The following is an 18,588-nucleotide window of genomic DNA, read 5'->3' on the forward strand; positions in this document are numbered from 1 at the left end:
TTTAAAAAAATAAATGTTGGTATTTCACTGGCTTTTTTATTCTTAGCCTTCAAGGTTCACATTTTAGATTCTTCCTGAAACCATGAAAGTTTAGATTTTTCACATACTCACAAAAGTCCAGGAGTGGAGTGTTTATGAAAACACATCCAACACTCACATCTCAAGGTAAAATTTTAAGTACTGACAACACTGCTGAATCAAAGTCAAGATGTTGCGAAATAAGTCCAAAAGAAGGGTCACATAACCTAACAGCTTAATTATGCACACCTGTGATCCTAGCATTGTACTCTACTTCAGACACATTGTGCAAGAATATCATTAAACATTTCTCTCTCCTTAATATAAGTTTGTTTATATGCAAGAGTATTATTTAAGAGTATTTTTATATATTTATTTCCCACAAAACATGGACCCAAGGTTAACAAACACACAGAAACAATGTACAATACCATACAAGTAGATTGTCAAAAAAGAGCCCATTAAGATTACAAGCATCTATAGGAAAGTTAAGCTGAAGCTGACATTCATATGCATTTAGAAAGAAAAGAATGAATTAGTGCAAATGTTAAAAAGGCAAGGTCGTTTTCCCCAGTTTACCTAGGAGAGGATTAATAGCTACTATGTTCTGAATTCTAAAGCAGTATGAGGAACATTCTACCTCTACAGCCTTGAATAATCATCCAAAAAGTTTCATTTGGAAATCATATGCAGTCTTCTCCCTTTTATATTATTTAGAGAAGAACATTAAAAGGAAATAAAACAGTTATCTAAACATAATACACTTTTTATATTTAAGATTATTAACCTTTGCTACATTCCTGCCTAGATATTATAATATGAATACATGCTATTTGGTTTCTTAAATTTATCCTTGGAATCAATGTCTATTGGAAATGGAATCATTTAGACTCATTTTATTTTGTTATACTTGAGCTCTAGTTAAGGGAGAATGATATATACAGAAGATCTAACAGGGAACTACAGGAGCTCTATGATGAACCAAGTATAGTAAATATAGTGAAATCCAAAAAATTTCAATGGGCAGGACATGTGATAAGAATGATCAGCTAGTTCAGCTAAGCATGTTGTGGAAGCACGTCTTCTCTCTCTCTCTCTCTTTTTTTTTTAAAAGGATATTACTGAACAAGCCCTAAGATCTTTTAACATGGGATAACAATGGGGAAAATATGCCCTTGACATAAAGAGTTGGAAGCAAATTTTCGAGAACAGCCTAGCATCTCCATAGTCTACAAACCAATGGAGTAGCAGAATAGCTAAGCTGTAATGTATTTCTGAGCTTAACTTCATGGGGTGCCACACTTAATGATTTTCTCTTAATTAACACAATATAAAGAATAAGTGCTTTTCCTTTTCGTCCGCCATTAGATTTTCAGACAGTTGTGCTATGATTATTGTAAATGTAGTATTATGGCAGCCACCTTGTTCTTGACCCTTTTTGACCTGAGAAGTTAAACAAAGTTGCAGGCCTCCGGGATGTGCCAGGCTCTGTAAAAGCACAAGACTGCTTCAAACAAAATACCAGAGACTGAAAAAAAAAAGTCCTGCTTCTCCAAACACAAGAGGACTAAAAACATAGGCGATACCTTTTTGGTTTGAACCCCAAAGACACGTTAGCCAGGATCAGATCCAGAACTTTCTTCTAGGCTTCTCTCTGGGCACACCATGCTTACTGGGTTCTCTTTGGCTCTCTTCCTGACTCTGAGTTTCTGTTAGTTTGTCTGTTTCCTCTTTTTTCGCCCTCAAGCATACACGTATCCCCTCTGCCCATTTAACTGACTATTTCCAAGCAGATCCACAACCCCTATTGCCTTAGATGTGGGGATAGGGGGCTTATGATTAACTTATCTCAACATACTGGCATTGTGCATTCACATTGCCAGTTACTGGCATTGTGCATTCACATCCAATCTCAGATAGGTTTGCACTCCAGGCAGTCACCAAGGATTACACAGTATATGCTCATGTGATATTAAGTGAGGCACAATAAACACATACTTCATAACTGCATACCCACCTAAACAGCATTACCCCTATTACTGGCCATAAAATCCTGCAGAAATGAAGATTCGTGCATGCCTGTGTGGTTTACACAAGAGTGAATAGCATGAACCACACTTTTTCCCCATCACCTTCTGCTTTCCCCCTTCTCCTTTTGTTATGATTATCTTTTTGTTGGTACTTTCTGCCAGTGTTTATAAAGATATCTATGATTTGTATGAGGGGAGGGGAAATTTAATTCCACATCAGATTTAGTTTCCAAGAAACAAGACGTCTGCTAGGATTGCATTCATTCAAGCTGTTTGTAATGCATTCCAAGCAAACTAAATGACAAAATGATAATCTTTATCCTTGAGACAACCTTTTGCAGGTGACAAGGTGATTTCCAAATAGAAACTGATAAACTAAAATGTTTACTCAACCTGTATATAGGAGCAAGCCAGGCAGCCATCTCCTCTCCTTTTCTCAGTGGCTACCATTTTGATTAGAACATGGCCTACCACCTCATCCCCACCAGCTTGCTGGTAAGCATATAGCTGAATTCCTTTATCTCATAATCACAGCAAGGTGAGTGGATCACTTGTACCTTGCTACTCAGCTGAGGGCATTTCCTGTCCTATTACTGTACTTGACAGCATTTGTTAAATAGTGTTGGGATGTCCTCCTCACCCTGAAAAAGCGTATAGCTTACTACAGTCCACTTGGTACAGGGGCAATGCAGATATATGGGAGCACTCACAGAAAGTTCTGAGTATTGTTTTTAGCAGAGTTTCTATTCGAGCATATATTTTATTTCCCTCTCATGGAGTATGTCTAGACAGTGGGACTATTTTGGGATACTGAGGTATCCCAAAATAACTACCCTGTGTCTTTTAAACGTACCCATTATTTTGAATTTAAAAAAAAAATAATGGGTGCATTATTTCAGCATCCCTGTAACCCTCGTTCCATGAGAGTTAAGGGATGTGTTGAAATAGCACATTATTTCAAAATCTGGCACTGTATAGACATGTCAAATTTCAAAATAAGCTATTTGAAATACAATCAAAATAAGATATGCAATTTGCGTAGTGCAAATTGCGTATCTTATTTCGAGTTTAGGGTGCTGTGTAGACATACCCATGCTTATTTGAAGCATTACGTTAATATAATGAAGTTAAAACCTAAGCTTGAGTGGTTGGCCAGCAAACATGCAAAGTATTCTGCCAAATATTCCAAGCTATACAGTATGCTTGCCAAAGCTCATCCATTCGTAGTGCATGCCACACCACAATTCAGCTGTTTTACTTAGCCCTTTCCCCAACCCCATAATAAATCCAAAACAAATGTTCTTGCTACTTTTCCATTCTCTTTTCTAATATGTCCACTTTCCCTAACAAAACTGAAAGCTACCTTCTGGTAAGTCAGAAATGTGGTACTGAGGTATTGTTCAGCTCATTACTGCCCTGAAAGATTTCAGTCACAATAACCCACACAAGTAGCAGGATATTGAACTAAAAATTTATAGCTGTAAGAAATTACAGTGTAAGTTGCCATTTGTCAACATAATTAGATATTAATAGTAGGGTGTGCGTTGCCAGCTTTCTTGTCAGCTATACATGCTATATATTTATTAAGTATAATTCATTCTTCCTAAGTCTTAATGAGGGCTGCTTAATTCCAGCTTTAATCAAACTTCTGGCTAATCAAAAGACTTGGCAATGAACATGTTTTGCACTTGACATTTTATTGTGTGTATCAACCAGAGCTTTTTAAATCTGATTTTACTCACATTTATCTCTGTCCACATATATTTTGTCTCATTTCCTTTTCTCTGTTAACTCAGAAACCTAAAGATGAATGGGATTCAATATTCTGATGTTCTCATTGTTCTGTTAACCAATTTCTCTGTGTGTGAATTCAATTTTACCTGGGAATGTTAGATTTTCTCTATCACTGGTGAGTAAACAAGTTATTTTAAGCTGTTATCTCACACAGCTGTTTTTTTTTAAAGTACACAAATCACCTTAATTATTTTCAAGAGCTCAATTTAGGTGTACTTTTGTGTGTGTGTGAGGGAAATCTTACTTATGTATAGGGTTCCAAATTAAGGAAGTTAGTAGCATTGAACATTTACCAGTTCCATGATTATCAACCCTCAACAGCATCTGTAGCTATAGGAACAGTGACTAGCACATAAGCCTTTTCTCAGACAAAAGTAAGTTAACTGATGGCTCAATTAGCATGTTCACTGTCCAGTGAGCACTGTTGTGTCTGTTCTTTTCAACAGCATGTACTCTGGAGAAAATAGACAGTTAGGGTACCTCTACAACTACGTTGTATTTTCCGATCTCACTTTCGAAAGCAGAGCTTTGAGAAGATGCAAAGGACTGATGATGTCTTTGGGCATGTCTACACTGGGGAGTTACTTCAAAATAACAAGGAGAGTGTCCACACTACTAAGCCTGTTATTTTGAAATAATGGGCTTGTTATTTCAAAACAATAGCTCCTGCTTGTGAAGAGGAATATGCTTATTTTGAAATAGTCATTCAGGAGTTATTTCGAAATAACTTATTTCAAAATAGCCTGGTAGTGTAGACATAGCTTTTTAGAATTAGCAAGTACTACATTTCTAAGGCTATGTCTAGACTATGTTGTATTTTCAAAAGAGGATTTTGCGTATCATTGTCTGATCTCACTTTCGAAAGTGGCTCTTTCGAAAGTGAAAGTAGTCTGGATGCAAATTTTTTTGGGAAAAAAAACTCTTTTTTGAAAAATGCGTAAACCTCGAAAAAAGGGTTTTTTTCTGGAAAAAAGTGTCCAGACTATTTTCACTTTCAAAACATCCGCTGCCATATTGCAACCTCCATTTGGGGGGCCTTCAGGGCAGGAGGTTGTGTGTGTGTGTGATACAACAATACCGGAGTAGGGTGTGGGGAGGTACAGGACAGTGGCTTCAGTATGTGAGGGGAGGTGCAAAAGTCAGGGTAGTAGTGTGAGGAGGGGTTCAGGACAGGGCTCTGTGTGAATGTGTGTGGAGGGGTCTGTGGAGAAGGTGGGGGACAAAACCCCTCTAAATTCATACCAGAGCTGCTTGTTCTTCCCCTTCTTGTTCCCATCGGGAATGGAGCAAAATGTGCTCTTTCCCCTTGCTCCTTGACAGAGATGAAAGGCAACAGACAGCAACATTTCCATGCAAATCCAGGAGAGGAACTTCACCCTCCCCCGCTTCCCCTCCTCCCCCAGCCCAGTCTTCCCTAAAGGGCACCTGAGGGTGGGAGGCTTGAGGCTAAGGCAAGTCCACAAAAAATGCCAGTCATGGCAACCTGTGCATATATTCTAGAGCAGCTGTGGCAGCTGCTGCTCTGTTCCATCTAAGTAGAGCCAAAGAGTATGCACCATGCTGATAACACACTGCAGAGCTTAACAGCAAACCTCTGAAAGTTCAGTGCTGTATGTGAAAAAGGGGAGTGTCACTGGTTTATAACTTAGACTAATCTGCATGGATTTTTAAGAGAGCAGCAACATATACCCAAATGGACATTTATAAACAAATTCTTCTAAGGGAAATTGTTAGATAACGCACTGTAGGCATTACTACCAGATCTCCAGGAATATTTCTACAGACCTCTTCATCCATCAATCTCATAGAATCATAGAATAGAATAATAGGACTGGAAGGAACCTCAAGAGGTCATCGAGTCCAGCCTCCCGCCCTCGAGGCAGGACCAAGCTCCGTCTACACCATCCCTGACAGATGTCTATCTAACCTGTTCTTAAATATCTCCAGAGAGGGAGATTCCACCACCTCCCTTGGCAATTTATTCCAATATTTGACCACCCTGACAGTTAGGAATTTTTTCCTAATGTCCAATCTAAACCTCCCCTGCTGCACTTTAAGCCCATTACTCCTTGTCCTGTCCTCAGAAACCAAGAGGAACAAATTTTCTCCTTCCTCCTTGTGACACCCTTTTAGATATTTGAAAACCGCTATCATGTCCCCCCTTAATCTTCTTTTTTCCAAACTAAACAAGCCCAGTTCATGAAGCCTGGCTTCATAGGTCATGTTCTCTAAACCTTTAATCATTCTTGTCGCTCTTCTCTGTACCCTTTCCAATTTCTCCACATCTTTCTTGAAATGTGGCGCCCAGAACTGGACACAGTACTCCAGCTGAGGCCTAACTAGTGCAGAGTAGAGCGGCAGAATGACTTCACGAGTTTTGCTTACAACACACCTGTTGATACAACCTAGAATCATATTTGCTTTTTTTGCAACAGCATCACACTGTTGACTCATATTCAACTTGTGGTCCACTATGACCCCTAGATCCCTTTCCGCCATGCTCCTTCCTAGACAGTCGCTTCCCATCTTGTATGTATGGAACTGATTGTTCCTTCCTAAGTGGAGCACTTTGCATTTCTCTTTATTAAACTTCATCCTGTTTACTTCTGACCATTTCTCTAACTTGCTAAGGTCATTTTGAATTATGTCCCTATCCTCCAAAGAAGTTGCAACCCCACCCAGTTTGGTATCATCTGCAAACTTAATAAGCGTACTCTCTATCCCAATATCTACATCATTGATGAAGATATTGAACAGTATGGGTCCCAAAACAGACCCTTGAGGAACTCCACTTGTTATCCCTTTCCAGCAGGATTTAGAACCGTTAACAACAACTCTCTGACTATGGTTATCCAACCAATTATGCACCCACCTTATCGTGGCCCTATCTAAGTTATATTTGCCAAGTTTATCAATAAGAATATCATGCGAGACCGTATCAAATGCCTTACTAAAGTCTAGGTATATGACATCCACCGCTTCTCCCTTATCCACAAGGCTCGTTATCTTATCAAAGAAAGCTATCAGATGAGTTTGGCATGACTTGTTCTTCACAAACCCATGCTGGCTGTTCCCTATCACTTTATTACCTTCCAAGTGTTTGCATATGATTTCCTTAATTACCTGCTCCATTATCTTCCCTGGGACAGACGTTAAACTGACCGGTCTGTAGTTTCCTGGGTTGTTCTTATTCCCCTTTTTATAGATGGGCACAATATTTGCCCTTTTCCAGTCTTCTGGAATCTCCCCTGTCTACCATGATTTTTCAAAAATCATAGCTAAAGGCTCAGATACCTCCTCTATCAGCTCCTTGAGTATCCTGGGATGCATTTCATCAGGACCTGGTGACTTGCTGACATCTAACTTTCCGAAGTGATTTTTAACTTGTTCTTTGTGTATCCTATCTTCTAAACTTACCCTCTCTCTGCTTGTATTCACTACGTTAGGCACACCTCCAGACTTCTCGGTGAAGACCGAAACAAAGAAGTCATTGAGCATCTCCGCCATTTCCAATTTTCCTGTTACTGCTTCTCCCTCCTCACTAAGCAGTGGGCCTACCCTGTCCTTGGTCTTCCTCTTGCTTTTAATGTATTTATAAAAGGTCTTTTTGTTTCCCTTTATGCCTGTAGCTGGTTTGATCTCATTTTGTGCCTTTGCCTTTCTAATCTTGCCCCTGCATTCCCGTGTTGCTTGCCTGTATTCATCCTTTGTTATTTGTCCTAGTTTCCATTTTTTATATGACTCCTTTTTTATTTTGAGATCGTGCAAGATCTCCTTGTTAAGCCAAGCTGGTCTTTTGCCATATATTCTATCTTTCCTACACAGCGGAATTGTTTGCTTTTGGGCCCTTAACAACGTCCCTTTGAAATACTTCCAACTCTCCTCAGTTGTTTTTCCCTTCAGTCTTGCTTCCCATGGGACCTTACCTACAAGTTCTCTGAGCTTATCAAAATCTGCCTTCCTGAAATCCATTACCTCGATTGTGCTGGTCTCCCTTCTACCTTTCCTGAAGAGCATGAACTCTATTATTTCATGATCACTGTCCCCATGATCAAATGTTTCACTTAGCGAATAGCACTCCTTTCTGAGGTAGGGAAACCAAGACATATCATTTAAATGACCACCCAACACCACACCACAGCACATCCATGGCAGAGACTGGAATAAAGCCAAAGTCTCCTAAGTCCCAGACCCACACTCCAGCTATGATTCTAGCTAGTAAGTTAATTTTTCCTACAAGAGATGATGAAAGTTAATTTAGTTAACAGAGAGGTAAGAAAGAGGTGTGAAGGGCTATTGGTGGAAGATCACTGCACAGAACTCTGCAGCAGTGCATTCAGCTATCATTAAAGTGGCAATGGCTACAGGCCCATCAACCCAACTGCCAACTATCAGCTGCCCTGGGCCCAGTGAGACATAGGTGTCCAGAGAAGTAGCAGCAGTGGTGGTGGCCAGAGCCCCAGGCCACCACACAATGCTCTCCAAGCAGCTCTTGTCGGCCCAACTGCAATGTTATAAAAAAAAAACCAGATTGACAGAAGCAATACATTCAGTCATAGAAGTGAGTGGAAAACAGAGCTTCCCCATGGAGTCTGTGATCTCAAAAACATTTTCTGTCCTGATTCAGGATGGAAAAAGTCAGAATCTCAAATTTTCGTAAACTAATAATCTGAGAAGAAAATACAGTCAAGACAATGGAAAAGAATTGTTTGGATTTTCACCTTGAATTTTTTCAATGTAAATTAATATGTTGGAAAACAAGTTTGTTTCAACCCCAAAATGAAGGAACAAACAAAAAAACCTTTTCATTTCAAAATGGGTCATTGAAAATTATACAAAAATTATCACCAAGCATTATTAACCCTCAATAATGGGATTATTGCTTTATTCTCTGTACAAGAGAACGAGGTGGCCAAATTTTATTTCAATACATTATATGATGAATTCCTGTTTTCTTGTACTAAATTCCATATTTTACAGATGTTTGAATACCACCTACAATACTGCATACCCAGTTGTCTAATTCTTTTATGACAAATGGCTAATAAAGCCACTATTGAAACAATCATTTGCAAAGATTCAGTCAATTCAAAAGAAATGTTACAACTTTTCATTTTCTCCCATCCTTTACAAGTCCCCCTGAACACTGTAGGGTGACCAGATTGCAAGCATGAAAAATTGGGACAGTGCAGGAGGAAAGTGGGGGAAGGATTGACATCTATATAATATAAAGCCCTGAAAATCAGGGCTATCCCTATAGAATCAGGACATCTTGTCAGTTTATTCTTACACTATAGGGCTACTCAACGCATGATCTGTAGGCTGCATGCAGCCCTCAGCCTTTTTGTTAGCAGCCCGCAGTGCGGTTTGGGTTTATGTGGGGCTGCACATGTGGCCCACTTGTGGGAGCCAAAATAAAAAAGTAGTCAATATAATGGTCTTTTCTTGGTATGCATTTTAGTTAAATTCCTGGGCTCATTAAAAGTGCTCTAATATGGTAGAACTTGGGTAAATATTGCATTTTATTAATATCAGCAGAACTGACTTAAAGGCGGCCTGGGTGTTGTATAGTCTTGCCTTAATCTTTGTATTCATGCCTGTCAGAGTGAAAGAAGCTATTTGCATATATTTTCATATATATTTGCATGTATATGTAACCACGCTTAAATTGCCACCCTTGGCATATGCTGGGAGTATCATTGTGGCCCCCAGGGCTTCTAAAGTTGAGTAGCCCTGCTATAACGTAATGATATAATCCATGTTACAGATATTTTTCCAAATGGAACCCTCTGATTTTCAGCTCTAGATATCGCTACTATGGTTTAGTATTCTTTTATTGATTTTATATTTAGTTCCACAACCAGCATTTATGCTCTTCCCAGCATTTTCTCGCTGTCAGATTTAAAGAAGGCATCTCTTGTGACCTCTCCTTAATTTTTCATGAACAATCAGAAAGGCTTTTAGAGTCTGTTTATCACAAAGAGTCCCAGCACTTGAGGACTTTTGTCGACAAAACAATACCAGTGTCTACACTACCGCGGAGTTCTGTCAACATAACGTCGACAGAACTCCGCGGTTTTGTCGATGCTGGTATACCTCATTTTACGAGGCAAAACACCTTCTGTCGACAGAGTTCTGTCGACAGAAGGTGTTATTGCCTGTAACGTTGCGTCCAGACTACGGAGTTCTGTCGACAAAGTGGCTTGCTTTGTTGACAGAACTCAATGTGTCTGGACGCTCTTTGTCGACGGAAGTTTTGTCGACAGTATCTGTCGACAAAACTTCCATCGACAAAACGCGGTAGTCTAGACGTACCCTCAGACTCAGAGCCCCAGGAAAAACTTGGGACTAATTAGTTTGCATTTCTCTGGAGAGTAATTATTTCGAATTAGCCACACCGAAGCATCTACACTAATGCTATTTTCAAATATCTATTTCAGAATTAGCATTATTCCTGATGAAAAGCAGGAGTACATCATTTGAATTCCATGGCCACTTATTTCAAAATAATGGACATGATAGTGTGGATACTCCACTTACAAATTTGACTTTGGGGTGAGGTGATTTAGAAATAAGTCCTAGTGTAGACCAGGGCCAGCAGATTCAGAGGTAGCCCCTGCACAACAAAGTAGAGGAGCAATGTAAGGGAAATGTGGTGGAAGCTTGAACTCGTTCTATGCACAGTACACCAATCATCAGTGGATGATTTTGTTTTCCAAAGCTATTAATGTAATAGCTTTCAACCACAAGTCATTTTTAAAAAATACCAGCACTGGGGTGGAATTCCTGTGGGATATAGTGATCAATTAATAAATCTTGTAGGGCACATTATTGATAGTGATTATTTTAAGGCCTGTCCAAAAATAGTATGGCAGCAAAGTTATGATTGCTGATGAATTTGCATAAATAAAATTAATTTATTAAATAGCCATTGAAGTCAGTGGAAATTTACCTTTGACTTCAGTGGTCATAGAATCAGGCCCCAGGAAAGCAAGAGAGGAGTTTTAAAAAGTTAAAAATTAGCAAAGCAAGTAATGAGATGCCATTTATTCCAAGAAAAAACTACCTGTTCCAAGAGAAAAGGTTTGTATAGTTCACACCTCAAAATGAGCAGTGCTCGAGTGACAGCAATTAAACAATGTGTTTTCTATAGAGGACAGGGGTTCACAGAGTGATATTTCAGATGTCAGTAAAAAGAAGCAATTAGTGTAATCACTGACCAGAGAGTACACTTGTAATCAAAGTATTGACATTATGCTTTCACTAAAACATTAAAATGAAGAAAGATGTATATGGATAACACTGGCAGTTGCTGATCTAAGAAAAAAGGATTATCTGTCTTGTTTATTTAGGCCAGTGGGAAAAGTGTCATTTCCATGCTGCTCATCAGTCTCGGAGCCTGACTCGAGTGTTTTGAAATGAGCGCACACTACAGAAGATTAATCAGAAAGTGTGTGTGGCAGAGGGAGGAGGGCAGGGAATTTGGAAACATGCATTCTTTGTATTCATTTATAAATATGGTTATCAAATGGTAATGGGCAGGGTGGAATATTTTGAGAAACAAGTGGTGACTTGAGATGTTAGGAAGGTAGTTGGGATCTAAGTGAATCTTCTGCACTAGTTGCAGGAAAATATTTTTTCAGAATGGGCACTTGAGGACATGCTGAAGTCCCATTGCATAACTGCTTAGCAGAAAATTTGGGGGCCGTATTAAACAACAATATGTTATGAAAAAGGAATTTATCCCCCGAGATAATATGGCTGCTGAAACAATGTTTAATAATTTTGTAGCAATTTCCATTGTTAAAGCAATGTACCAACATTAATTAGTTAATCATACCACCTGTAAGGCATTATCCCTAATATACAAATGAAATAAATGATGAAGCACAAGTGAGAAAGCTGTAACTTAGTTGTTCACTTCCAGACTGCTGCTCCATTTACTAACTCACACTGGCATATTGTATGTAGTCCCCTTCCTAAAGGTGCCTCTGACTTTTTCTGGGAGGATCCTGTGTGCTGCAATCTAGCCCTAGACACTACAACTCCCATGGGCCCTTGAGGAAACCAGGAAAAGGGGCTTGTCCAGGCATGTTGAAAGAGGGGTTCTGCAGTTCTGGGTCTCTCCATTTTTGGGACAAAGGAGCCAGGCTGCTTTGGAGGAGCCTTATCCAGTCCAGGAGCTGTTGTGTTGCAGCTACAGCCTGGGTCTGAGATCCTGCTGGGCTTCGATTTACCAGGCTGCTTGAGGGGCTTCTGATTGTCCCTAGAGGGGTGAGGGCTACACAAACCAGCACAGAGGAGGAGGCTGTAAGTAAATGGGCTCTTTGGGAAAGTGTTGCTTGGGACAGACCTCAGAGATATAGACTAACTCTGGGTCCAAAGAGAGGCAGAGTGTCCAGCCCAGTGAACCAGAGCTGCTGGCATTTGGTGGAGCCTGCTCCAGGGACAGAGGGAGTTTGCAGCTGGCAGCACACAGAACCTGCACAGAACCTCCACTCCAGCTGCAGAACTTCAAGTGCACCCACACAAGCAAGTGTCTGTGATGCTGATTCCAGGGGAGTGCACACTCCAGGGTTGGATAAATGGTGGTAGTGCAAATGCCAGATAGATACGTTCCTATTATTTCTGTGTACTGTGTTGATTTTATTCACTGTTAATCTGTTAAACCCTGTTTCTTTTCGTTGTTAAGTAAAGGCGTGTTAATTCTAATGTAATCAATTAGATATATATTATTTATAATTTGTAATTGTTGTCCTGGAGTTAGATCCAGATTATTGCTGGACAAATTTTATTCCTGGAGGCTCCAAAGACACATCATTAAGGGTATGTCTACACTACCACCCTAGTTCAAACTAGGGTGGTTAATGTAGTCAATTGAAGTTGCAAATGAAGCCCGGGATTTAAATATCCGGAGCTTCATTTGCATCTTGCCGGGCGTGCCATTTTTAAATCCCCGGTAGTTCGGACTCCGTGCCCATTCCACGAGGAGTAACGGTAGTTCGAATTAGAAAGCCTAATTCGAACTACCTACTCTGTGCCGTGTGTAGCCGTGGGCATAGAGTCCGAACTACCGGGGATTTAAAAATAGCGGCGCCCGGCAAGATGCAAATGAAGCCTGGGATATTTAAATCCCGGGCTTCATTTGCAACTTCGATTGCATACATTAACCACCCTAGTTCGAACTAGGGTGGTAGTGTAGACATACCCTAAGTGTGTACAGGACCAGCCAGGTGGAGGCACCACCATTGTATATTCTTTATGAGCCAGGGACTGAATCAAGGGGGTGGATAAGGAATGCCCAACTGAACAACATCACCACTGGGGTACTCAGGATCTCCTTTTATATTAAAACCATCAGGAGCCCAAGCATACCTGTGAGTGTGACCGGCTTCCGAGTAACCTCAGAAGGAAAAAGGGGGTTACATGTATTTGGGATGAGTGAAAATCAGAGTTCAGAAATTGGGTTCAGTTGTTGAAGATGCATGAACAGAGATCAAACTGAAACCTTTTTGTCTGGAAAACAGCTAATAATCTCACATTCTCAGGTACTTATGTTTGAGAAGGCCAAAAAAAAAAAGTTTAACAAACCTCAAGCAGAGCTGCTTTTATGTATGTGCATAATCTCAAAATGGAGGGGAAGAGAGAAAGAAAGAAGATTCTATGGTTCCTAGCAACTCCTCCAAAATCTCAAGACTCTTTGCTACACCATCATCATCGCTGACTTTTTGGCATCCCAGCTGCTCGGCAGAGATGTGTAACAGTGAAGATGCACTTAAATTTGAGGGTTGTAATGAGCAAGCATTTCTTTAACCTAAGGTTTTCTCCATCTGTTTACTGCAGCACACAAAAGTAATGCAGAGAATGACAGAAATCAAATCACTCAGTGTAACAAACAGTACTTCACACATAACTTGAGATAACCTGGTCGTGGTCATGGCAGCTACATCTGCCTACTCATTAAATGAGGATACAAGCTGGACCAGAGATGTAACCATGAATAGAGCGACATGTTTCAAGGACCTTATAGCCAGCCCAACTGCAATACATCCCATATACATACCTGTCAGGATGCATTCCACCCTCTTAGCTACAACAAAGGCCATTTCAAACAGAAGTCAACATAAAAAATAGTCACGCATCAATGAGAATCAGAATTTTTGGACAACTTGGTCAATTAATATTTGCAATGTGACAACTTTTGGATTTGCTGACACCAATGGCTAGCTTGATCAGTAAAAGGTGCCTCTCTCTAGCTGAGTCCCACCTAGACTTGAAAGGTGGGTTTCCACATGTGAACTGCAATGTGCTACAGCTAACGCTCATAGCGGCTACAGTCTTCAGTACATTTCAACTCCTTTGTAGGACATGAGAGCTAGGTTGAAATTAATTAGTCCATCACTCTCTGATCTGGCAGCATTCAAGTTCCAGCATGATTTTAGTTCGCCAGATGCCCAGTTATCATGGATGTGGCCAAGTTTTCTGCAGTCCCATAAAGTTTGTTTACAGCCACCAGTCCTGGCTCTCAATGTTCTGTGCTGTTATTTAGCTCAAATTTACCTCTAAACATCTTGTAAGAGCCCAGTAAGCAGTGCAAGTGTTGGTAATGCTGCTAGACAATATTGATCTGGTTCATCACAATAGTGCTGGACTAAAGAGGTTCAACCTGTCGTCGTTTCTGAAGCTAGTGTGCACTTTGGGTTTTCATGAGCAATCTAGCTATATTACATAGGCTGTGTGATACAAGTGCAGATGATGAATAGGGAAGCTGATTTTGGGTGGAAAGCCTGCGGTGGCAAATCTTTTTCATAGTCAAAACAAGAACTGATTGTATAGCCAGACTGTGCTATTACCCTATTTCTAGACATATTGAAGAATAGTCTGGGTTTAAAAAAATAAAACTGCCTTGCTTTCTATTATGTACACCAGTCTGCATTTTCCTGAATCCCAGTGGACCAGTTTAACACACTATAGCCATCAATGAAGATGGTTTAGTTATAAATAACACTAAAAGAAGGTGATTTAAGGCTTGCAATGAACAGGTGCTAAAACCACATGTATCTGGGAAAAATTGCACTCTGCAAAACCCTTTGCTCAGGCTGGTGTGCATATTAACAAACATTTGCCATAGCTACTTTAGCTCATTAGGGCTAAATTAAATTACACATTGTAAGGAGGCCTGAAGAAAGGCCAAAGACTTCCATAAACTCATGAGCAGCTTGCACTAGCCTCTTGACAGGCAAATATTGCCATTTTTCCATAAGAACCGTGATCTTTGATACATCTATGCTAATACAAAAAGCTATTAGTATTCAGCAGTTTAAATGCTGGAGAGCCATTTCTAACAGGGTAAAAATAGAAGGAGGAAAAATTGCTCCCTTACCGAGAACAGAGGGAAATTGCACAGTCAGGAGAGTTTGTTGCTTACAATTATCCACAAGCTCATACCTAAAGAAGAGGAAAGAAGGTGTTCTCTTTCTGTGCAACATGGTGATGGGCACTCAAGCCTATTTTGCAGGTGCTTAAGGATAAGCATGTGTGCCAGTCTTTTCAAGCTTAGCGGCTAATATACTCAGTGTGAATGGTAATTCAGGCCCAGAACTGAAAATGTAAGGAGTTATGAAGAGCGAGAATGGTATTAATAGAAACATCTAAGCAAAGAATACCCTCTCCCACTGAGACACCCAGGGATGGGGACAGAAGAGCCAGAAAACCAAGAAGGGGAAATTGTGCCCAGAGGAGGGGAATATCACTGAATTGGGCAGGTCCCTCAACCGTGCAGATCATACAGAGCTGCATGGAAGAAGTCACATGAAAATCTGGGTTCTCTGCACTCAGGTGGCTCCCTTCCACCTAGCAGGCACAACAAGAGCTCTGATACAACTGCCAAGTAACATGAAGCTGTGTGGTAGCAGCAGTCACAAGAGTAGTTAATGCTTTTGCTTTGCAGCAGCAGCAACTTCCAGTGGTGGATGTGATCCAACAGGCAAGCTAGATGTGGCAGAACAGCTCGTCCCTATCACAACCTAACCTGAAACAAATTCTTTCTGGTAACCATGCAACACAGCTACATCATAAGCATCCAGGAACCCATCCCTACAATCAGCCCTCGTGTCAACTATACCCACACATCTACACAAGTGTTTTCATCACTGGACCCAACCACAGCCACTAAATCAGAGGCTCATTTAACTGCACATCCACTAATGTGATCTATGTCATCAAATGCCAGCAATGCCCCACTGCCATGTATATTGGCCAAACTGGACAATCTCTACGGGAAAGAATTAATGGACACGAATCAGATATCCGAAAAGGCAACACACCTGTTGCCTGTTGGAAAACACTTCAATCTTCCTGGACACTCATTAATGGATCTCCAAGTTGCTGTTTGGTTTCAAACCAATTCCACAAGCCAAACACACAAAGGATTGGAGCGTAACTTCATTCACAAGTTCAATTCTCATGCCTATGGTTTGAATTGGGATATCTGATGGCTCACACATTATCAACCGACCAAAAAATGAAGGTGCTAGTGGTTCTTGATGTCTGTTTAGAATCTGGTGTTGGTCATCTTCCTTTCCAAGTGCAAAGTAATGGTTCTTATCAGCCTCTTATAACTACTCAGTCTTTAAGATGCTACTAGACTGTTGTTTTTAAAGTTTTTCCTGTTACAGACTCACTGGGCTATCCCTCTGAAGCCTGTCATTTTTTCTTCCTCCTCTTCAATTTTTTTTCCTTCTCTTTCCCCTCTTCATCCTTGGATCTGGACTTCCAACACTCCAGTCATCTGAAGAAGTGGGTTGTACCCCCGAAAGCTCATGATCCCATCTACATGTTTTGTTAGTCTTTAAAATGCTACCAGACCATTTGTTGTTTTTTAAGTTTTTCCTGTTACAGACTAACTCGGCTACCCCTCTGAATCTGTTAACCCTGTGAGACTTGAGTGCTATGATGTGCCAAGGCGGAGGCTTCCTCAGAGTCCCAAGAAATGGCAAAATGTGGGCTTTTATTTCAGATAACATTGTGATGGGTACCATGCCCCTCTCTTCCATACCTCTCTAGGGTGGTTTCCAAGTTGAGCTCCTTCTGCTCAAGAAAGTGCAGGGGTTAATCTGGATCTGAAGTCAGTCTGAACCAGACCATAGTTTTTTGAAAAAGAAGAGGAACTTACCTATATAGTACACAGTTTAGAAAACAATATTTTCCTCTGGTTTTCTGCAGCATGCAATTGTTGATATGTTGTGATACAGGACCTTTGAGGCGTTTTTGTGATGTAGAGATATGAAAAATGCAGATTCCATACAGTAAGAAATCACAATGCAGGAAAGTTTAGAGACACACTTAATCTGAACAGCTGTGTCTAGACTGGCAAGTTTTTCCACAAAAGCAACTGCTTTTGCGGAAAAACTTGCCAGCTGTCTACACTGGCTGCTTGAATTTCCGCAAAAACACTGACTTTCTACTGTCTGAAATCAGTACTTCTTGCGGAAATGCTATTCTGCTCCCGTTCGGGCAAAAGCCCTCTTGCAGAAATGCTTTTGCTCAAGAGGACCAGTGTAGACAACGCGGTATTGTTTTGCGCAAAAAAGCCCCGATCGTGAAAATGGCGATCGGGGCTTTCTTGCGCAAAACCGCGTCTAGATTGGCATGGACGCTTTTCCGCAAAAAGTTCTTTTGCGGAAAAGCGTCCGGGCCAATCTAGACACTCTTTTCTGCAAATGTTTTTAATGGAAAACTTTTCCGTTAAAAGCGTTTGCGGAAAATCATGCCAGTCTAGATGTAGCCAACAAGTTTAGGATTTCATTACATTTTTATATTAGACTACAGCTAACAGAAAAAGCTTTCATGTGGACACTTAGGATCAATAGTAGATTTCTCCAGTAAAGGGCTGTTAGTTTTATTTTACCAGAAGTGAATTTCTATACTGAGGATAATAGTTGTTGAATACTGATTAGATTTTTTTCCTTGTCTGATTACAGTAAATTAATGAACACTGACCTTGGAGTCAAGCATGCAGTGTATCAGACAGGAGGCCAGCCGATCATTCTGACACTTCAAACAAACAGTTTAATTTTAGGAGAGTCTGTTGGAAGTTTGGATTAAGGATAAATCTTCAGTGGGGTTGTTACACCACTTACATGTAAACATCACACAGCATGAGGTGCTAAACTGTTTGGTTAATTAGTTCAAGATCCTGTCAACAGCAGTTTACTTCAAGATTTACAGGAAAAGCAGTGAAATTTGCAATTAGAGTGATTTTTTTCCCTCTTTGGGCTAATCATGCTCTTGTACAGAAGACTTTCCTAGCTATCTCTCCTGAGCCACTCAGTACATAACCACTGAGCACTCACCCATTCAGTTTAGTCTCCACAGGATATCTAACGTTACAGCAAAGTGGGACTAATCCCAGTGAGTCTTGGAAAGAAATAAGGGCTCCCTGAGGCTTTTAGGCTGTGATTAAAGCATGCACCTCTCTGCCCCTCTAATGAGGTCAGAAAATCTTTAATCCCAATGGACTGTTTTCGTCTTTTGTAATGTGCCTCTTGGAGAAGATGCGAGAAAGGGCAGGCCCTTCAAGATGATGCAATCCCATAGAAATTACTAAATCCTTTATTAACAGCATTTACAAATCTGTAATCATAGAAATGTGAACATTACATTAGAGCAAAGTGTATGAAAATTTTATTTTACTACATGTTAGTTAATGATTTGTTCATGCTGCCAGAAGTTTTCATGGTAGCTA

The sequence above is a fragment of the Pelodiscus sinensis genome, chromosome 1 (genome assembly GCF_052426305.1).
Source record: "Pelodiscus sinensis isolate ZL-2025 chromosome 1, ASM5242630v1, whole genome shotgun sequence".
Taxonomy (NCBI): Eukaryota; Metazoa; Chordata; order Testudines; family Trionychidae; genus Pelodiscus; species Pelodiscus sinensis.